At 43.3% G+C, this 23866-nt stretch overlaps 1 protein-coding gene and 1 long non-coding RNA gene across 2 annotated transcripts in view; one reads left to right on the forward strand and one right to left on the reverse strand.

Annotated features, from left to right (window-relative positions):
• Positions 1–23866, forward strand: part of plcg2 (phospholipase C, gamma 2) — a 216569-nt gene that overhangs the window by 68228 nt on the left and 124475 nt on the right. The window lies entirely within an intron of this gene.
• Positions 846–19572, reverse strand: LOC140210677 (uncharacterized). The gene is made up of 3 exons (XR_011889270.1): positions 19537–19572; positions 19171–19431; positions 846–3601 (listed from the first exon to the last, which is right to left on the reverse strand). It is a non-coding gene; the product is annotated as an uncharacterized lncRNA (long non-coding RNA).

Here is a 23866-nt window from a genome sequence, read left to right on the forward strand (position 1 = left end):
GACACTACAACCTCTGTGAAAAGTAGTGGCGGAGGGTAGAGGGAATTAATGTTCATGGTGGTGGAAGGGATCCGATCAGTTGGCCTGCATTTACTGGGTAGTATCCAGTTTATTGGTGTTTGATGTATTTGAAAGCCCACACTTCTTGAAACCTATCATGAAACATATTGTGTTCCATCCTGTTGGTAACTTTTCATATAAAATTTTAGAGGTTCTTCTTTAGCACATGGTTTAACATTGGAAGTCAAATTATAAATGACACCAGGTCTGCTAATTAAGGAGAGTTCATGTGTATGTATCATTGGTTACAAGTGTGCTCTCTGCTTCCTATTTCTTGTATCATGCAATGAAATGCACTCCAGCCAACTGAACTGTAAATCGGTAATCCACCTAAAACTTTAAATTATTTTTTGTTCAACATTTTGTTTAAAATATGTAAGCCTGCTGCTTTCAGATATTGTCATCTGAAGTATAAATTTGAACTCTTGAGCCTGCTACGAGTAGGAATCAGACATATGCCTTGCCTCAGCAACTGATGAAATGCATTGGGAATCAGTTTGTCAGATGGCGCATTAAACCATTTCCCTTCTTGCCCTTCCAAATGTGCTTGGGCATGATTTCATATAAGGGCAGAGGTGTGCTCTTAATGACATGGCAAATGCTTTGTTTTTCACTTCAATCAGCATCACAAAAATAAAAGCAGATCAGATTGCAGTTTGTTGAATCCTCTGTGCACACTTTGGCATTCATGTTCTCCAAATGACAGCAGGAGCAACTGAAGTACCTTGATATCCATTAGATGTTTTTGGTACCACCTTTTATAACATCCACTACTTCAGCACCATTAAATGTAACTTTATTGACTGACACTGTGTTAGGAAGTGTAACTGTTGCGATTTAAATTTGTATAGTTTAGGAAAAGCTCTGCTGATGTTGACATAGTCATGTATATAAATGAAGACTCCACAAAGAAATCAAAAGTGCTTGGCTTTCTAATTCTCTTGGATCTATATTAACTCACAGTACCATTACATAGCAGATAGTTTGTTCCAAATTTAAAGTCTGTTAGTTTCTGATTGGATGACTTAAATCCTGGTGTTTGTTGATCTAATTCTGTTCCATTGAGAACGCAGGTCCTCCCCAAGCAGGTGCGGTTGGATGCGCCGGCTGCAGTCATCTTCAGTTGGCTGGGAGTGGTGTGAAGCATTTCTAGATGCCGTCTCTCCCCAATAACCACAAGCTGCACAGTTGGGGCTAGCTTAAGCCAACCTGAACTGGGAGCGCTGAGCAGGGTTACTCACTCATTCTCTGAGTCAGTGACGTCAGCTGGTAGCCGCTCCTCCCGTGCCTGCCCGCTCTTCTGTCACAGCTGCTTCTGTGATCCTCTCCCACACAGTGCTTATGTTCCTTTCTGACTTGCAGATGTTTCCCAGCATTAGAACTTGAGGGATGCCAGTCAAGCTACCTGTGCGATGAACAAAGAATGCCCTGAACACTGATACCCTGATCCATTTGTTGCATCAGTAATGCTGTTAGAATCTAAGCTGTGTATCTGTGAATGTCTTGATCATTTAAAGATGTGGAGAGTTTAACTTACTGGTGTTTGAACCTGAAAAATAATCATAGATTTCAAAAGAAATCTTGCAGTTGGCCCAACCCCAACCAGGATTTTTTTAGATGTCTTTATTGTCTGCAGTGAAGCAAAGCTGAAATTGATTTTGTGCAATCCTTACTGTCAGAATGCTACTAAGCACTGAAGGTCAAAGTATAATTCATAGACTGGGTGTACTTCCGTATTGCCATCCAACCACTGTTACCGTGCAAAGTTTTGGGGTATTTTGCAGTTCATATAATCTGTTCAGAATTCCTAATGTGTCCCTATTACTATCAGATGAAAATGTTGTAAAGCATTCTTTCAGAGAAGAAAAAAAAGGCTAATTTGCACACTATCCAAGAAGCAAAGTAGCCATGAAGCAAACTGGAGTGCAGCAACCAGTTACACTTGTAATGGCCTTGCCACAACCTCAGATATTATTGCGAAAGCTGAAGCAAGCAAGCAGTGTCCACACAAGTAATATGTACAGAGCATTAGCCACAAATTGACTGCCAAAGTGGATTTTAAAAAAAATTTCCAGGGCTGCTTTTTACTTTCTCAGCACCTGTATTGTTAAAACTACACTGTGACAATTGAATTACCTGCCTCCCAATTTATGACAGCTTAGTTTTTACTGAAAAGTTTTTAAAAACCAGCAGCATGAAAACGTTTACTAACCATTGCAATCAATATGTTTGTTTAGTGGTGCTTGCGCATTGATTTGTTTGATATGGGTAGGGGAGATTGATTTTTTTGAATGTCGTTCTACTGTTAATTATTCAATTGGTTAGACACGCTGCAATTTGTAAAAGGAGACTGTGGAATTCGCAGACCACTCTAGTGAGTTGAGACTTGGATGTCATGCTGCATTGGTCCAGGTCTCTAGGGATCAGGGCAACAATGGGTTGGGGCAACATATCAAAATAAAATGAGACATGTGAATTTACTTCAAAGATAAATGTAAAGAAAACTTTGAATAAGCTTTTTCTAACTCTTCAGCCTTTCTTTCCACCGTCGACTTGGTGTGTCAGCAAACATGCAGCAGAACCTCAATTACTGGCACAAGGCAATTTAAGAGCCGCAGGACCACAACAATACTTTTTAGCCAACAGAAAAGGAGGTCTTGTATTTTAAGATATCACAAAGCACTTAGGTATTTTGAAACGTAACCATTGCCTGCAGTTCAGCATAGAATTACTGCCATTTCCTGGGAAGTTCTGACTTGCTTTGCTGGTTTCTCTTATTCAGGAGTGTTATTCTGCCAGAGCGTTCCAGGTTCATTTCCTACACTTTGGAGCACGTAATCTAAAATTTAAATAAGAGTAGGGAAAAGAACAAAATACTACTGAGGACTCCTTGTTTCTTCTGTTATGCTGCCATATGATGTGGTCAACGAAACTGGGTTGCTGACGTGAAAAGGTTAACCACTAAAGGTCATAATGTGGAGTGAGAAATAATGTCTGGAAACTTGTTAATGATGATAATTTGCCAATAACTCCGGCACATTCTGCACTCCCACACTGTTAGAATGGCTATTAAACCTTGTTAGATTGTGTCAGATTAAATGATTTGCATAATCTTCATCAAATGTTCGAATACAGACCATGTAGGATAAAGAAACCTGCTGGTTAAGGACCATGAAGCTCTAAAGAGCTGCTGCTTAGTTTAAAGCAAGTAGTTAATTTAAATGCAAGTGGCCGTATTTAGGAGGGTGAAGGAAAGAGCTTTGCCAAGGCATTAAAACAAATAGAGTAGAGACTATAGTTGGATGCTCTTAAAACATACAGTCAGGCAAACCAGGAAGGATACAGTATACAAATGGGAATATAATACAAGATCTGTTTCCCGTTGTCAGAAGGGAAACATCCTCCAATTACAGTTCAATAGATGGCAGAGTGGATGTCGAGGAAGGGAAGATGGTAGCTTGAAGGGTAGTTTTCCAGGCAAGATCTCTGAAGAAGACTGTTCACTGCACGTTGCAGAAGGAGGCACCCTGGCAGAAACTGCCTGTAGAAAGAAGAACAAGAGAAGATAAAAACACTTTGAGGGACATGGCAAGTTGAGACCAAATAATAGATACTCAGTAGATGATATATGCTGGGTCATCTCTCAATGAAGCTAAACATCTGTACAACTTAGAGATCTTTGAAATAGCACATGCACATACATTGCAATGTAAAATAGGAATCTCAAGACATTAAGTTAGCTCAAGACTTTTAAACTGATGGCATGCAGCCCCAGCGAGGCTCTAGGATTTCACAAAATACACCTGTGTACCAACCTTTCTTTTGTATTTGGAGTAATGCACAACACACTGGAGAAACTTAGTGGGTCAGGCAGCGTTGATGGAGGGCTGAAACCTTTCCTGAAACTTCGATTGTCTGGTTCCCTTCATAGATGCTGTCTGACCTATTGAGCTCCTCCAGTGTGTTGTGTCTTGTTCCAGATTCCAGGTTCTCCATCTTCCTTTGCACTTACTTAACAACCATTCAATATCAATTGGATCAGCACTATGCAGGAAGACATGGAATGCACAGAATATATTAGCCTGGTAAAAATCACCTTTATCTATAAAAATCCACTGTGGTGAATCCTTCTTGAACTCTCTCCACTCCCCCCTCCCTCCATATCTTTTCCTTCTCTACATTTTTTTCATCCATTAAATTTTTACATACCTTCTTTCTACAAATGGGGAGGAGATACAGGACCCTAAAGACCCCACACACACACTACCTTGGGAACAGTTTCTTCTCATCCACCTGTTTCTGAATGGGCCACAAACCCACGAATACTGCCCCGCTATTCCTCTGTTGTACTATTTATTTATTTTGCGCAACTTAATCATTTTGCCTTGCACTGCTGCCACAAAACAACAAATTTTACGACCTATGTCAATGACAATAAATCTGATTTTGCTCTTTTTCCTATGAATGATGGACAGCTCAGGAAAGTTGCAGCAGCAATCATGTGGGACTGGAAATTTCAGTCATAAGTACTAATGGTATCAGGGTAGCCTATAAAGTTCTGAAGTAAAAGCAGGAAACGCTGGAAGTACTTAGCATGTCAGGCCACAGCTTTGGGAAGAGAAACAGAGCAAATGTTCAGAATTAGGAATCGTCAAATGGAGCCCATTCAGCTACGGAGAGTGGGAGAAAGTGAACGTCGATGGGATAAATCTGGGATGATTATGGGGGATGTGCTGTAAGGACGTTTAGCTAGTCAGTGAGCGAATGGGAGCCACTGGAGAGTGAGAACCCAGATGGAAAGTTGTAGCAGTTCTGAAATATGCAGGGCAGGAAGACACAGCCAGCAGGTCAGGTTTTTCAAGTAGTTGCTTGGCAACACCTCAAAGTCAAAGTTGAGTTTATTCCCAAGTGCACAAATATATGTATGCACGGGTGTGATTGGAAGACATTTCCCTTTGTAGGAATTGGAAGCAAATCCTAATTTATGTTTCCCTATTGTGCACTCTATTTTTTGCACTTTGCCTGACTGTCATTTTAACAATCTCCCCATTAAGAGAGTCTCTGCTGTCTTTGTCTTTTTGGTGTGACAGTCATATAGCATCAGATTCACAAGACTTGCAAGGAATACAAATTATACACAACTTTTACAAGAAACTTCATTGTAACTTTCAACTTGTTGGTTGCACTTGTCTCTTGTACCTCTGTCAAATTGTTCAGCTCCTTTATAATCAATCGTGGAATTCTATTTTGTTCCTCAAGGTTTTTTTTTTAAAGCCTTTGTCAAATATTGAAGGCGAGGATGATGATCTCTTCCTGTATCACTAAATATCATTTTCAATCTGCTTAAATATCAATTATTCTGTTTTAATGGACCCCCCTGATGTTATCAACACACACATTGATGAATTTTCCCAAATCAACATTGTTACTACTTCAGCTTTACTGAAATGTCTCTGGTATTTATCATGTTCATACAAATGTTTGTAGATATTAAATCATTTGCTGTGATACTGCCATTTCCTGCTTTCAAAAGTAATTGTAGACAATGGAGCAGGGCTGGTATTACTGTGAAAATACGGGTCAACTACACATGAGCTATTTTGTTCCAGTGCAGCCCAAGATACAGTCTTATCATAAGACATGGGAGCAGAATTAGGCCATTCGGCCCATCAAGTCTGTTTCACCATTCCATCACGGCTGGTTTATTATCCCTCTCACTCCCATTCTCCTGCCTTCTTCCGAAACCTTTGGCGCTCTTACTAATCAAGAACCTACCAACCTCCACCTTAAATATATGCATTGACTTGGCCTCTACAGCCGTCTGTGACAATGAATTCCACAGTTCCTCCTCATATCTTTTCTAAAGGGCTGTATTTCTATTCTGAAGCTGTGTGCTGTTGTTCTTAGACTCCACGTCCACTTTAACTGGACCTTTCGATTTGGTTCTAATCTGGAGGGAAGGCTGAGGAGAGAAATGGTCCAGTTATTTAAAATAATGAAAATCGGTATAGGTCTAGACAGAGGACCCCAAGCAGATAAATAGAGCATTCTTTCCATATACTGTATTCATCTTGCGTTCAATACCATCTGCAGACACTGAGCATATGCCTCTGTAAGTGAATTGCCTCTGCTAGGAGTCTGGCTCCTAGGACTTGTATATATCTGAGTGAACCTGGCAGGTGTCCCAGTAGAGGTAGCCAGCTAGGTTAACCAATTGCGCAGCAAAGTGGTTCAGCCCCTTGTGCCTCTTGCGTGCAGTATCCCAGGTACAGTCCTGATCTCCGATGCTCTCCATGTGGTGTTTGCATGCACCGAGTGGTGCCTGGGCCTCAGTTGTTTTAACTATTCTATAAATGACTTGGATGAAGGCAGCACTAATGTGGCTGCTAAATTTGCTGATGTAACAGAGATAATTAAACCAGAATAAGACAAAAAAAAAATCTACAAAAGTACATGTCTTTGTTAAGTAGGCAATCATCTGGTAAATAAACAATAATGTGTAACATGTGGAATTGCCCATTTTGCCAGGGGAACAGTAGAAAGGTGAGACATTATAAAGTTCTGGGGTGCAAAAGGGTAGAATCATAGCAGACATCCCACCCTGCAAAAACTCATTTCAGGGAGGTCTCAACGCTTTGTCAAGAAAAGTGGAACAAACTAAGTTTGTACGTGTTGGAGTTCAGGAAAGTGAAAGGAGACTCGGTCACCTGGTCCCTTAATACCACCCCTTTGATCAGGAAAGCACAGCAAGATCCCTACTTCTTGAAGAGGTTGAGGTGAATGAGCCTCCCACCCCGGCCCCAACAGTAGCGCCATCGAGTGTGCTCTGATTGGCTGCATCACTGTCTGATACGGAAATTAGAAGGCACCTGATTGCAAGTCTCTACAAAGGAATGTGAGTATTGCTGAGAGAATCATTGGGCTCTCTCTTCCACCCATTAGAGATGTTTATCAGGAGTGCTGTGTACACAGGATTCTTATCATTGTCAATAATCCTTCCATTTCTTCCAACAATCTCTTTGACTCTCTACCATTAAGTAGGGGGTACTGTAGCATTTGGACAAGAACTGTTAGGGTGGGAAGCAGCTTCTTCGTCCAGGCTGTAAGACGATGGAACTCTCCGCCACCACCCAGGTCTCATCACGTATGAAACACCAGTAAAATTATCCTGCTAACTTTTTAACTTTTATCATATAGGCACCTTATTACTTGTTACTTTATTTGTGGTAATATTACTTTACGTATTATGTGTGTTATACGTACTGTGTCCAGAGGAATGTTGTTTCGTTTGGCAGTATACAGGTTGAATGACAATAAACTGAACTTGACCTTTAACTGATTAGAACATATAACGTCTTGTGGGCTCCTGGCAGGATGGATGTGGAGAGCATATTTCCTATTGTCGGATAATCTAAAACTAGGGCTCACTTAAAAAAAAGACAGAAATCTTTTACATTTAAGACAGAGATGAGTCAATTTCTTTGTCCTAATGGGTATTGAGCCTTTGGAGCTCTTTCATTAAAGTCTGTGGAAGCAGAGTTTTTGAATATTTTTAAGGCAGCGATCAATAGGTTACTGACAGGCACCAGAGTGAGAGCTTACAGGTGAGGTAGATTGGAATTTGAAGTTGGGCTCACTATCCAATTAGCCAATATCTTATTAAATGGCTGCAAAGTAAATCCCTGTTTTGTGCTCATTTTTCTAATCAAGTTTGCTGTTTCCATCCTTGGCTATGTGTATTTGGCCCTTTGGCTCAGTACTGTCTCCAATACTGTATAAAGGGTAAAGCCTGATTTATACTTCTGCCTCAATGCGACGCCGTAAGTACTGCGTTGCTGCAAACCCTACGCAGAGCTGACGTGGTTCCCTACGCCAGAGCCTGATGCGCACCTCTCCCAAAATGTAACTGCGTGTCGCGGCAACGCAGAATGCAACAACTGTGATTGGTCTGCTTGGTGGCATTGCATTTCCTCCTACGCTGCAACAGCTTCCCATTGGCCGACTGAAGGGCAGGGAAGGAACTCTGGCTGCAATGCTTTCCATAAAGCTTTACAGACCTCCGAAATTATGGAGGACGCATTTCGCTTTTATGAAAAAAGACGCTCGCTTCTTGTTTACCCTGAGAAGGACTACCATGACCATGAAGCCTTGCACGGGCAGGTGTGCACGCATGTGTGACGTACGTGAATTGCAGAGCGATGCAGACACACCAACACACAAGTATAAATGCTCACAACGCGCGTAAGTCACTTGCGTAGGTTACGGCGTCGAGTTAACGCTGAAGTATAAATCAGGCTTAAGGTGGAGTCATGTACTGTCAGTCAATGTTTAGCAACAGGGAATTTCAGTTAACCCCCTGTGACCTGGAGAACTCTTGGAACACACCCAAGGATTTTACAAAGGTCCTTCACATTGGAAACACAAGAATGTTTGGAATTTTTACCTACTCCAAGAGTTCAATAGTTCCATGGAATGTCAGAGAAATATATACAACATACATCCTGAAATTTTTTGTTCACAGACGTCCATGAAAATAGAAGAGTACTCCAAGGAATGAATGACAGTAAAAACGTTAGTACCCCAAAGCCCCTCCCCACTCCCCCCCACAAGCAACAGCAAAGCAACAACCCTCCCCCACCCCCACCCACCTGCAAAAAAACATCAGCACCCTCTACCCACAAAGCCTGCATTAGTAAAACCTCCAATAAAGACCATGATCTGCAGTACAACTTAAAATTTGTTCACATGACAATTCAACATTGCACAACACCCTCTCTCCCTCTCTCCCTGTCCCTCCTTCTCTCCCTCTCTCCCTGTCCCTCCCCTAATAAAGGGAAAAAGAGATGTCCCCTTTCACCGTGAGAGGGGACTAACAAAACAACTCTCTGCTTTACGGTGTTAAAACTCTGTCACGGCGCTTTTTTCTCTATGACTGGAAAATCGACAACAATCTCTCACCCACTGACGAGAGAGAGAGTGCGACTTGCCGAGCACACAGCCTCCAATAGCTATTCCCGATGTTCTGTTCTCTCCCGCGATGCTGCAGTTGGTGGCACCAGCTTAGAATCAGCCCGTCCACAGGGCAGAGAAATCTCAGAACCCTGAAGGCACACTTGTCTTCTAGGCTGCTACCTGAGGATATCGAAAAGCAGCTGGTCATGAGCCCCAGGGAGTGAGTCCCACCACCACAAAGGACCAAAGTCTGAGTATTACTCCAGATCAGGGTCTTCAACAGGACCCCATCCACCCTGAAAGGGAAAAGGAGAGAGATCAAAGGTAGAAAATAAGCTGTTTTTGCAGATGAACATGAAGGAGTCCCAATTTAGTGCCACCATGACAGTGCCTCTGCCTAAGAGTCCAGCTGCACAATATAAATTCTAGATGGCCTTACTCTTGTCCTGTGTTCTGTAATAAAACGATGTCCAAGGACAAAATTAAAGAGCTCTGGATTTTGTCCATAGTGAGAAGATCACAGCAGATCAAAGTAAAGATCAGTTTTAATCATACCTGATGCATGTTTGCTTCCATTAATAAGAACAGTACTGTACATATGAAGAGAATTGGAATTTTGTCATTGGATTAAGGCAGTGGGGAATATCAGCAAGTTCAGGGAGTTGTGACTCTTGGATCTTACGGCAATGAGGTAGGGAGCAGGGGAGGGGTTGTGTCAGGCATATAGGACATTACACCCACTAACCCATCCCATTTTAAAATTGGGGATAAAACCTTTTATTTTATTACTTTTTTAAATAATCAAGACTTCCTTCTCTGAATCTCCCTTCACAGACTTGAAAGTTCGAAGTACATAATGTCAAAGTATGTATACCATATACAGCTTTGCAAGTTATCTTCTTGCAGACAGCCACAAAGAAACACAATAGAATCACACAAAAAAAACACGCCACAATACTGTTAAACATCCAATGTGTGAAAAAGGAAGAACAACTTGTGCAAACAATTTAAAAAAAAAGCGATCAGTCCACAGAACATCAGCGACAGAGACCCTGAAAGTGATTCCACAGCTATGGAGCCAGGTTCAGTGCTGAGGCGAATACTGATGGCTGCAGGCCACAGCTGCAGATTCAGTTCAGCACTGAGGCAAATAAAGCCTTATGGAATCGTAAACTGAACACCGGTTCATCCTTCGTCCTCAGTCTCGACACCTTAATCATTTTAATCTAGCTCAGTGTTTAAATCAGTTATTCCCTCTCGGGCCTGGGCCCCGCCTCTTCAATCCGGCCCCAAGTTTCAGTTCGTCCCCAATCCGCTCCAGCAAAGGCCACTGTGGCTGTATCTACATTCTCGAGAGTCCAGTTTGCTGAATCCTTCAGGGTACCAAAAAAATGACAGGTCAAACTCAACTCCCAAAGGGAAATTATAGGCTGCGGATTGCAGTGATCATAGTCCTAAAATATTATATTTAGTGGAATTGTTAATAATTTTATTAGCTGCCTACAAAGAGTCACCGTGTCACCCCAGTGCTACCTTTGCTAGACCCCTCATCTACCTATAATGAGATCAGGTTCGCAGAACACACCCTCATGGTGAAATTATTAACTACATTGAATTAGCTCTAAAAATATGGAGCAATGTACATTTATATAGGAAAGGAGAAATGGTGTTGATGTTCAAAATTCTATGTAAGTTTATAATCAAAATAATATGTCGTCATATACAATCCTGAGATTTATTTTCTTGCAGGCATACGCAATAAATTTATGATAGAATAATAACCATAATAGAATGAGTGAAAGACTAATTAACCTGGGTGTTCAACTGGTGTGAACAATATATCAAACTGTGCAAATACAAAAAGAAAGAAATAATAATAAATAAATATTGAGAACATGAGATGAAGAGAGTTTCAAAGTGAGTCCATAGGTCAGGGGAACAGTTCAGTGATGGGGTTAGTGAAGTTATCCCCTTTGGTTCAACAGCCTGATGGTTGAGGGGTAATAACTGTTTCTAAAGCTGGTGGTGTGAGTTCTGAGGCTCCTGTACTTTTCTTCCTGTTGGCAGCAGCGAGAAGAGAGCATAACCTGGGTGTGGGGTCCCTGATGATGCTGATTTCCTGCAACAGTGCTTCATGCAGATGTGTTCAGTGGTGGGGACAGCTTTACCCGTGATGGACAGGGCTGTATCCACTACTTTTTGTAGGACTTCCATTCAAGGGCGTTGGTGTTTCCATACCAGGCTGTGATGCAGGCAGTCTATATACTCTCCACCACACATCTATGGAATGATGTCATGCTGAATCTTTGCAAGCTCCTAAGGAAGTAGAGGTGCTGCTGTGTGCTTTCTTCATAATTGCACTTACCCTGGATAGGGTGATCATGTCTTATCAGAACTGGAAAAGTGAGAAAAGAAGGGAAAGGGTCGGGAGTACAGGAGGAATGTCTATCACTAGCTGCAGACCTAAGATTGTACAGGGAACAGATGCAATTGATGCTACTTAGGGTAAGAGTTCAATTCTTGGCAGTGGGAGATGCAGAACAGAGCAACTACTGGACAATTGAAATGGAAGAAGCCTGGTGTAAATACACAGCAGATTAGGCAGCAGCATCTTCAGAGAGTGAAAAATCAAGTCCTATTTCCTCATCTGTTTCCCTGTAAGGTCAATTAGCTTACCAGCATGTCATTGAGGTGGGGGGAGGAAGCCCGTGGGGTCATAGCAAGAGCATGCAAAGTATCACAACGTGACACTTTGGACACAAACAGGAAAGACTAATTATCTCAGATTATCAGCCTTGAGTCATGTTTAGATGGAAGATGAGGCACAGTTCTATCAGTTTATACTGAGCTTCATTGGAACTGTACGGAGACCAAAACTAGAGAGGTAAGAGTGGGAGTGCAATGAAAAGTTAAGCCGGGGCACCGTGGTAGCGAGGTGGTTAAAGTAGAACATAGAAATCTACAGCACATTACAGGCCCTTTGGCCCACGATATTGTGCCAACCATGTAACCTACTCTGGAAACTGCCCAGAATTTCCTTAGCACATAGCCCTCTATTTTTTTAAGCTCCATGTACCTATCTGAGAGGCTCTTAAGACCCTATTGTATCTGCTTCCACCACCGCCGCTGGCAGTGCATTCCATGTAGTCACCCACTCTCTGTGTGGAAAAACTTAACCCTGGCATCCCCTCGGTACTTATTTCCAAGCACCTTAAAACGATGCCCCCTCGTGTTAGTCATTTCAGCCCTGAGAAAAAGCCTCTGGCTAGCCACACAATCAGTGCTCCTCATCATCTTATACACCTCTATCAGGTCACCTCTCATCCTCCGTCGCTCCAAGGGGAAAAGGCCGAGTTCACTCAACCTTTTCTCATAAGGCACGCTCTCCAATCCAGGCAACATCCTTGTAAATCTCCTCTGCACTCTCTCCACAGTATCCACATCCTTCCTGTAGTGAGGTGATCAGAGCTGAACACAATACTCCAAGTGGGGTCTGACCAAGGTCCTATAGCTGTAACATTACCTCATGGTTCTTGAATTCAATCCCATGGTTGATGAAGGCCAACACACCATACACCTTCTTAACAACACTGTCAACCTGTGCAGTAGTTTTGAGTGTCCTATGGGCATGGACCCCAAGATCTCGCTGGTCCTCCACGCTGCCAGGAATCTTACCATTAATATCATATTCTGTCTTCAAATTTGACCTACCAAAATGAACCACTTCACACTTATCTGGGTTGAACTCCATCTGCCACTTCTCAGGCCAGTTCTGCATCCTATTGTTGTCCCGCTGTAACCTTTGACAACCCTCCAGACTATCCAAAACACCCCCAACCTTTGTGTCATCAGCAAACTTACTAACCCACCCTTCTACTTCTTCATCCAGGTTATTTATAAAAGTCACAAAGATGAGGGGTCCCAGAACAGATCGCTGCAAAACACCACTGGTCATCGACCTTCATGCAGAATATGAACCATCCACAACCACTCTTTGCCTTCTGTGGGCAAGCCAAATCTGGAGCCACAAAGCAAGGTCTCCTTGAATCCCATGCCTCATTTCTTTCTGAGTGAGCCTCACATGGGGAACCTTATCAAATGCCTTACTGAAATCCATATGCACTACATCTACTGCTCTGTCTTCATCGATGTGTTTTGTTACATCCTCAAAGAATTCAATCAGGTTCAGAAGGCATGACCTGCCCTTGACAAATCCATGCTGACTATCCCTAATCGGATTATGTCTCTCCAAATGCTCATAAATCCTGCCCCTCAGGATCTTCTCCAACAAACTGCCTACCACTGAAGTAAGACTCAATGGTCTATAATTTTCTGGGTTATCTCTACTCCCTTTCTTGAATAGAGGACCAACATTTGTAACCCTTCAATGCTCCAGTACTTCTGTCCCTATTGATGATGCAAAGAGGCTCAGCAATCTCCTCCTTCGCTTCCCAAAATAGCCTGGGGTATATCTCATCCGGTCCCAGTGACTTACCTAACAGTGCTTTTCGAAAGCTGCAGCACATCCTCTTTCTTAATGTATATATGCTCAAACATTTCAGTCTGCTGTATGTCATCCCCACAATGCCAAGGTCTTTTTCCCTGGCAAATACTGAAGCAAAGTAATTATGAAGTACCACCGCTACCACCTCCGACTCCATGTATATATTTCCTTTATCACATTTGATTGGTCCTATTCTCACATGGCTCATCCTCTTGCTTTTAACATACTTGCAGAATGCCTTGGGGTTTTCCTTAATCCTGCTCACCAAGGCCTCCTCATGTCCTCTTCTGGCTCTCCTAATTCCATTTTTAAGCTCCTTTCTAGCAACCTTGTAATTTTCTAATAGTACCTAGTTTCTTGAACCTTTCGTAGGCTTTTCTCTTCTTCTTAACTAGATTTTCTACATCCTTTGTACACCATGGTTCTTTAACCCTACCATCCTTTCCCTGTCTCAATGGAACATACCTACGCAGAACTCCATGCAAATGTTCCCTGTACGTTTGTCACATTTCTGTCGTGCATTTCCCAGAGGACATCTTCTCCCAATTTATACTCCCAAGTTCCTACCTAATAGCATTGCATTTCCCCTTACCCCAATAAATGTTGTCCCAAATTGTCTGCTCCTATCCCTCTCCAGCGCTATGGTAAAGGAGATAGAGTTGTGATGACTACGTCCAAAATGCTGTCCTACTGAGAGACCTGACACTGACCAGGTTCATTTCCCAATACCAGATCAAATACAGCCTCTCCTCTTGTCTAGTCTTATCTACATATTGCGTAAGGAAACCTTCTTGAAATCACCTAACAAACTCCATCCCATCTAAACCCCTTGTGCTAAGGAGATGCCAATTAATATTAGGAAAGTTAAAATCTCCCATCATAACAACCCTATTATTATTGCACCGTTCCAGAATTGGCCTCCCTATCTGCTCCTCGATAACCCTGTTACTATTGGGGGGGGTCTGAAAAAAAAATACCCATTAGAGTTATTGCCCCCTTCCTGTTTCTGACTTCCACCCACACTGACTCAGTAGACTATCCCTCCATGACTTCTCTTTTTCAGCAGCTGTGACACTGTCCCTAATTAGCAATGCCATGCCCCACCTCTTTTGCCTCCCTCTCTGTTCTTTTTGAAACATCTAAAGCCTACACACTGAGCAGCCATTTCTTCTCCTGAGACATCCAAGTCTCCGTAATGGCCACAACGTCATTGTTCCGTGTACTGATCCACACCTTGAAGTTCATCTGCCTTGTTTATGATACTCCTTGCATTAAAATAGACACAATCTCAAACCATCAGGCTGAGTGCATCTTTGCTCTAACATCTGCCTATCCTTCCTCACAAACTCCCTACAAGCTGTCTCTACTTGTGCTCCAACCTCCCCATCCTCTGCCTCTTCACTTCAGTTCCCACCCCCTGCAAATCTAGTTTAAACCCTCCCCAGTAGCAATAGAAAACTTCCCGGCCAGGATATTGGTCCCCCTTGGATTCAAGTGCAACTCGTCCTTTTTGTACAGGTCACACCTGCCCCAAAAGAGGTCCCAATGATCCAGAAATCTGAATCCCTGTCCTCTGCTCCAATCCCTCACTACGCATTTATCCTCCACCTCATACTATTCCTATACTCACTGTCTTCCGGCACAGGCAGCAATCCCAAGATTACAACCTTTGAGGTCCTGATTCTCAGCTTTCTTCCTAACTCCCTGTATTCTGCTTTCGGGACCTTCACCCTTTTTCTACCTATGTCGTTGTTACCAGTGTGTACCACGACCTCTGGCTGTTCACCCTTCCATTTCAGAATATTGTGGTCCCGCTCAGAAACATCACGGACCCTTGCACCCGGGAGGCAAACTTCCATCCTTGTTTCTTTTTCATATCCACAGAATCACCTATCTGTCCCCCTAACTATACAGTCCCCTCTTACCACTGCCATTCTCTTCCGTTCCCTATCCTTCTTAGCCACAGGGTCAGACTTAGTGCCAGAGGCACAGCCAATCTTTCTTCCCCCAGGTAGGTCTCCCCCAACCCAATAGCACTCAAAATGGAGTACTTATCGTTAAGTGGGATAACCCTTATCTGATGCCCTCCCCACCCTCTCCTGATGGTCACCCACTTATCTGTCTCCTGTGACCCTGGGGTGACTACATGCCTATATTCCTGTCTATCACCTTCTCCCTAACAAGCCAAGGGTCACCGAGCGGCAGCTCCAATTCCCTAACTCGGTCTCTAAGGAGCTGCGGCTCGATGCACCTGGAGTAGATGTGGCCATCGGGGAGGCTGGAAGTCTTCTGGACATCCCACATCTGATACCCAGAACAGAACACTGGCCTCACAGTCATTACCCACTATTCTTGTTAGAAAAAAAAACAGTAACCTACCTCACCTAGGCCCATCCTCGCCGAAGCCCCAATGAGCCAAAGCCCTACTATTCTGACCTGCACCACTCTGACGACCGCTCCGCTGGACTCTCTATTTCAGACCTTCCTCAGCATCCTTGCACAATGACGAGCCACTGCGTCAGCGCACTTCTCCCTGACCTGCGCGAGGCTCACTCTCTCTTTGAATCAGTAGGTCTGCTGCTGATGCGCCGAGCCCCACGAAACGCTCCTCTTTAAATCTTTTCTCCCCAACCTGTGTGAAGCTCTGTCTCTCTCTTTTCAAATTGATTGGTCCGCTGCTATTGCGCCATGGTTAGCATGCTACTATTAGAGCTCAGTGCGTACTGGAGTTCATAGTTCAATTCTGACGCCGTCTGTAAAGAGCCTGGACATCCACCCCGTGGAATGCGTGAGTTTTCCCTGGGTGCTCCAGTTTCCTCCCACAATCCAGAGACGTATTTGGTAGGCTAATTGGTCATTGTAAGTTGTCCCGTGATTAGGTTAGGATCAATTGAATTTGCTGGGGATTTCTGGGGCGGTGTGGCTTGCAGGACCAGAAGGACCTACTCCGGGCTGATTCATTAAATAAAGAACTAACTGAATAAAAGTAATTGGAAACTCAAGGTCACATTTGTGCACTGACAGTACCACCCTACAACATTCCCCGTTCTGCTCTTCATACACCTGCTATCCTCCCCTCCCACATCTTAAAACCAGCTTGTTTTCTTATTTTACCAGGCGCCATGGTAATGTAGCAGTTAGCGCGACGCTATTACAGCTCATGGCTTCGGCGTTTGGGGTTCAATTCCAATGCAATCTGTTCATCCTCCCCATGGAATGCGTGGGTTTTCTCTGGGTTCTCCAGTTTCCTCCCATAGTCCAGAGATTTATCGGTTAGTAGATTAATTGCTTATTGTAAATTATCCCAAGTTTAGGCTTGGGTTAAATTGGGTGTTGCTGTGCATTGCAGCTCAAATGACTTGAAGGGCTGTATCTTTAAATAAATAAATGGAAGCTTCCGTTCTGATGGAAGGTCATTGACCTGAAATTTTAACTGTTTCTCCCTCTAGATGGAAGTTGCCCTATCTGCTTGAGATCTCCAAATTCTACAATTACTTATTAATCACTTTCATTTTATGAAAGCTTCCTTACTCTGGCATTATAAATAAAAGTTTAACACAGTACTACAGAAGGAGATATTAGGACAAAGAGTTATGCACCATGGAGTGTCTTAAAGGAGGGGAATTCTTTTTTCCTTTGCAGGGAGGGAATTTTAGACAAAATGAGCTGCACCTTTGCAAGCATTAACTACAAATGTTGAAAATGGGGAATACGTAAGAGACTGGACTGGAGGAGTGAAACAATTTTCAAGAGTGTAGAGCTGGAGGAGATTATAGAGATGGTGAATAGTCAAGTTATGAAGGGATTTGAAAACCAGGACATGTATTTTAAATTAAGGCATTGTTGGAGTCTGGGCATAGAATGGTAGGTGTATGGGATTTGAGTCATTGACCATTCCCTTTATCAACTGAGGCAATTCTGAGGATACGCAAACACAAGGAAATCTGCAGATGCTGGAATTTCAAGCAACACACATAAAAGTTGCTGGTGAATGCAGCAGGCCAGGCAGCATCTTTAGGAAGAGGTACAGTTGTACCTCTTCCTAGAGATGCTGCCTGGCCTGCTGTGTTCACCAGCAACTTTTATGTGTGTGGCAATTCTGAGGATAGTTTTCTGGGAAATAAATGTGAGATGTAGTTGAATCAATATTCATGTCTGTTCTGTTTTTGGATTTCCAGTATCTGCTGTTTATTTTTTGTTTGATTCATAGCACATAAACAGATCCTTCAGCCTAACCCGTCCATGCCGACCATTTGCCCATGTTTGGCCAAAACCTCTCCTATTCACAACCTTACCCAAATGTCTTTTAACTAATATTAATATACTTGCCTCAACCACTTTCTCTGGCAGCTGCTTCCATATGTGCATCATTCTCTTTGTGGAAAAAGTTGCCCATCAGGCCTGTTTTAAATCTTTCACCTCTCACCTTCAACCTTTAAATCTTTCACCTCTCACCGTCAACCTATGCCCTCTAGTTTTTAGTTGTTCTTTCCTGCGAAAAAGACAACATGTGTTCACCATATCTCTACCTCTAATAATTGGATGCACCTTTTGGTTAAACAAGTTAATAAATCAGATTCTGCAGGCTGTGCTAACTTAGCTGAGGAATTAAATTCTTTGGTGCACATGTGTACCTTTACTGAATGAACCAAAAATCTATTGGTTAATAATAACACGGAAAAGACACATTTCCTTTTAATTGATGAAGGGTCTTAACTCGAAAGTATTGACTATTTATTCCACTCCATAGATGCTGCCTGACCTGCTGAGTTCTTCCAGCATTTTGTGTGTGTGTGTGTGTGTGTGTGTGTGTGTGTGTGTGTGTGTGTGTGTGTTGTTTTCCTCCTAACCAGCAAGTTTTAACATTTATTCAGTTACTGCTGATCCCTACATGCTCTTGAGAAGATGAAAAGACTTAGTAGTATTGTTGAGTTGGGAGTTCTGGAATCTCTAGCTAGGACTAATATTGCAATTGTGAAATTCTTTCAAGTGAAGAAGGTGTGTAATTTGAAAGAGAACCTCAGGTGATGGTAAATACAAGAGATTCTGCAGATGCTGGAATACTTGAGGAATACGTAAGGTGCTGGAGAAACTCAGCATACCTGGGTCACCTTGGCATGACCATTGATTTATCTAACCTCCGTTGATTTCTCCCTTTTCCTCTTCTCTCTTTTTCCATTCTCATTTCTAGCAACCCTTTTACCCTTCTTTTCTCTTCACCTGCCCATCACCTACATCTGGTGCCACTCCTCCTTTCCTTCCTCCCATTGTCCACTGTCCTCTCCCATCAGATTCCTCCTTCAGCGCTTTTCCTCTTCCACCCATCACTTCATTCACTCCCCCTTCCCTCACCCACCCACCTTGTGTGGTTTCACCTGTCACCTACCAGCTTGAAATCCTTCCCTTCCTCTCCAGCCCTGATGAAGTGTCTTGGACCGGAACATATACTGTTTTTTCCCTCTCCACATATACCGCCTGACCTGCTGAGTTCCTCCAGCACTTTGTGATCCTCAGCTGATGGTGTTAGGAGGTAGGTTTGGGAGGCGTACTTTTTAAGGTTTACAAATGCAACACCTGAAACATTACTCTCTGCACAAATGGTGCACTCCTTGCTGCAGAATGTGCACTGTCCCAGATGGTGTGCAAATACTCACCTTGGTTACTTTGAATGCAGCTTTGAATTTTTCTATCCAAAGAGGGGAGGGCTGTAGAACACCACCACTTGCAGATTCCCCTCCAAGTTGCAGACAATTTTGACTTGGAAGGACGATATATCACCATTTCTTCATCATTTTTGACTCTAACTCCTGGAAGTCCACCTGACAACATTGTTGGGGTACAATTGAAGAATACAGCTTAACAATGGCAAATAGGGATGGCTGTCACCTGCTTGTCCTTTCCATGGGTGGCTGGATCTAAAAAAAATGAACAAAGAGAGTAAGTTACAAACTGCTTGTTTTACTAATGTTTACTTGATTTTATGGTTAAAAACTTCTGCCGAGAGAACCAAGACTAATTACTTTTGGGGAAGTTGCTTCACAGGCTTCAAAAAGACTGTGCAAACTGTTGTATCAAGACAAACATCAACTTCCTTCCGACACAGGCGTTAATAAACGTTCAGTATAGTTTACATAAATAATTGGCCAATTGTTTGTTGCAATACGGCCATTTTCATCAAGCAGAGCAAGGGAAAATGATAAATTACAGATGGACATAGGAGAGCAAATACTAATGGTATGTATTAGTGCTTCGAATGTTACTGTTGTATAACTCAGCAGCTTTCAACAGCTGTGCGTTCTAGGTCTGATTATAATTGCAAGGACATTTGATGCTGCTGAGTGGCTTCAAAGTATTTTCATTGCCTGCACATTTCCAATAAAGGAGACCTTCTGAACAACAGGGTTAGTTTTGCATGCAGCAGATACAAATGTTGATAGAAGCTTGATTATTTGCAGGGGCCAGGGTGGCGATAGTGAAAATCTGATGGTGATGCCTTTGACCTCTAATCAGGATGAGGTTGCTGTAGAAGTTCATTTTCCTCTCCAATTTCCTCTTACCTCACACTGCCGGCACCCAACCCAAAGGCTCGCCCAGTGTAGTGCAGTTCCACCATTGCTCTGTACAGTACAGTCCAGAACAGTTCAGCCCATGATGTTATGCTGACCTTTTAACCTAATCCACAATGTAGGGGCCTTTATTTATTTAGAGATGCAACACAAAACAGGCCCTTCCGGCCCTTGATCTGCCTGGCCTAATCATGGGACCAGTTATCCTACTAATGGACTCTTTGGATCGTGGGAAGAAAGCAGTACACTCGGAGGAAACCCACGCGCGCCCGGGAAGAAATGTAGAAACTTGCGTACTGTGGATGCTGGGCTTGAACTCTGAATGCCCTGAGCTGTAACAGTGTTACGCTAACCACTACACCATGAAGGGATCTTCACAACTTCGATCATTTCAAGGCTCCAACCTGATGGCATGAACATTGATTTCTCTAACTTCCGTTAATGCCCCTCCTCCCCTTCTTACCCCATCCCTAATTTTTTTTCTCTCTTTCCCTCTCACAATAACTCCTTGTCTGCTCTCCATCTTCCTCTGGTGCTCCCCTCCCCCTTTCTTTCTTCCATCCCAAGATACTCTCCCTTCTCCAGCCTTGTATCCCTTTTGTCAATCAGCTTCCCAGCTCTTGGCTTCATCCCTCCCCCTCCTCTCTTCTCCTAACATTTCAGGTCTCCCCCTCCCCCTCCCACTTTCAATTCTCTTACTAGCTCTTTTTTCCGTTAGCCCTGACGAAGGGTCTTCACCAGAAACTTCGACTGTACTTCTTCCTATAGATGCTGCCTGGCCTGCTGCGTTCCACCAGCATTTTGTGTGTGTTGCTTGAATTTCCAGCGTCTGCAGGTTTTCTCGTGTTTGCATTTTTGAATTCATGGGAGAAAGGGAAGGAGGAGGGGCACCGGGGGAGGTGATATGTAGGTGAGAAAAGGTAAGAGGCCAGAGTGGGGAATAGAAGAAGAGGGGAGAGTGAGGGAATTTTTTTTTACTGAAAGGAGAAATCGATATTCATGCCGTCTTGTTGGTGGCTGCACAGACAGAATACGAGGTGTTGCTGCTCCATCCTGAGGGTGGCCCAATCATGGCACAGAAGCAGCCGTGGATGGATATGTTGGAACAGGAACGGAATAAGAATTAGAATGTTTGGTCACCGGGAAGTTCTGCTTTTGGTGGATGGAGCGGAGGTGCTCGATGAAGAGGTCCCCAGTTTACAAGTCCATCGAGTGTGGGTGTTCAGGCTCCTGCATCTTCTCCCTGGTGGTAGTAATGAGAAGACGGCATATTCCAGATGGATCCTGAATGATGGATGCTGCCTTCTTGAGACATTCCCTTTTGAAGATTTCCTCAATGTTCTTAATAATATGAAGAATAGCCTTATCTCCTGCAGGTGGATTGAACAGGACAAGACTCAGTAAGGTTACCAGATGTGATGATTTCCTCAGCATCTGCAACAGGCTCAGTCTGTAAGTTACATCCCTCAGAACTTACCAACTTAATTAGTACTTTTAAACTTGAGGCACTATTTGCAACAGAAGTTGGATTCTCTTCACGTGGCCCATGTTCTTTACCCTTATTGCTTCTTTCAGGTCATGTTTAGCAAGGGTAGTGAATGGTTCTTCTGCTGAGTGAGGGCTGTTGCTGTCGCTCCTCCTCCTCCTCCTCCTCCTCCTATTACTACTCCTACTATTATTACTACTACTACGGCGACAACTCCTCAGGCCTAGGGGTTTGGCGTCAGGCACGATGACGGACTCTCCACTTCTCCCTCTCCCTCATCAGTGTGTTCAGTTCATCTACATTAGCCATGCCGCTGTCTTCTAGGAGCGTGTTGACCATAGTCTTGGGAGGGCACCCAGGGTTCGTCCTCCCCTGCTTGAGCTCCCATATGATGACTAGGCTGGCAGGTAGCTCGGGGTGGCGTAGACAGTGCCCCACTAGTTGCAATCTTCTCGCCTCGATTTTAGTGGTGAGCATCGGTAGGTTGTCATAGAGCCTGATGTTCGTCATGTGCTGTTGCTGACTCACATCAAGAGCCAACTGGAGCATTCGTATAGCAACCATCTAGAGACTTTCGCATCGTCTTGGTGAGTGTCCACGTCTCGCATCCGTACGTGAGAATGGACTCTATGACTGCTATGAAGATCCTCTCTTTAAGCCCTCTGGTCAGGTTTGACTTCCAGATTTCTTTCATGTCGTTCATAGCCCTCCACGCCAGCGCCTTCCGTATCTTTATGTCCTTCTCGGAACTCATCACTCTTGACCCGAGGTACTTGAAGTGAGGGCAGTAAAAGATAATCAGAACCCCAAGCCACATTTTAGAAAGTCTTCATCTCATAACACCACTACAGTGCACCTGCCCTTTAAGAGATGCAGGATGACTTTAAGTAAAGACCCTTTTATGTATTTAGTCAGTCAGGAAAAGGCCACCGCTGTCGTGTGCAGTAATTCAAAAGCACAATTATGAGCAAGTAGCACAGAGTTGGAATGTTGCTCATGGGACCAGCAATAGAATAGAATATCTTTGCATTGCAAGCCTAATGTCCATTCCCAGGATTGATTATCTTTAGTCATATAGTTTTTGCAGAAGTCTCCACCATCAACATAAGTGAATGCACAAAGATGGTTTAACATAAGCACAAGGCTCTGATGTGGGTTGCTATTCATATAAAAATAGCAGAGAGACCACAGTTACATCAAAAGTTCTGTCACATGTCTAAGTACAAGGTTTGAGAATTCTTGATGTAAGTAAAAGTTTTTAAGCAGAAAATCCAGCTGTAGCTGGTAAACGTTTACAATAAGGGTCTGCACTATCAGCTATTTTCATTTGACACAGTTAAAGCATTTTAAAATTGTAACTTTGGTAACTGTTTCATGCAGTACATCGATATTCAGTGAGTCAAATGATTAGGCCACACTACTTCCGCCAGCTATGCTTTCCACAATGCAGATGACACCCAGCTATGTACCTCTTCCAGATAGTACCAGTGGAACAGAGGCCACCTATCCAAAGATTCGAAGACTATTTATTATCAAAATATGTATACAGAATACCACTCTGACATTCGTCCTCCTGCAGGCAGCCACAAAACAAAGAAACACCGTGGAACCCATTCAAGAAAACATTAAACATCCAATGCATTAAAAAAGAACAAATTGCTCTACTGGCAAAAAGCAAGCGGACAACACGTAGAATATCAATCATCAGACCAGGAGTCCAGTCATATTCAGTTGAACTCAGTTCCTCGCTGCGCCGCTAGGCCGGTGTAAGCTGCAGGGCAGAACATTCTTTGCTGAAGCTCTGAAAAACAGCAAAAAAGAGTAGCAAGAATCCAGAAACACATGCAACATAGATCCCGAAGTCCCCCAAAATGCATCCACAGCCTCCCCAATCAATCCTTGCAAAGTGGATCCAAAAGCTCCTGCACTTTCGTCCAACAGTAAAAGGGAGAGGAAGACTGGTCAAGCGCAGACAGGCGGCATCAGACACCTGCCTAACCTCCACTCTTGTCCTCTTTGACTTCAACCTTGCTTGACGTTTTGATCGGAGAAAAGCAATGGAGTCGATCTTGGGCTTGCGTCCTGTCTTCGGGCTTTCATGCCTCTAGGCTGAACCCTCTGCTCCAAGCTCCTTCAGAGACAGCAAAATGCCTGATCACTCAATCAGTCCAAAAACACGCCATCAAAATGTAAATTATAGGTTCCGGTTGCAAACAGCTGAGTAGTAAAATCATATTTGAAAGAAGTAGTTTCATGAACTGTCTGCAAGGCATCGCCATTGGTTGCTTTGTCCACTGG

Source organism: Mobula birostris, chromosome 15, assembly GCF_030028105.1.
Source record: "Mobula birostris isolate sMobBir1 chromosome 15, sMobBir1.hap1, whole genome shotgun sequence".
Taxonomy (NCBI): Eukaryota; Metazoa; Chordata; class Chondrichthyes; order Myliobatiformes; family Myliobatidae; genus Mobula; species Mobula birostris.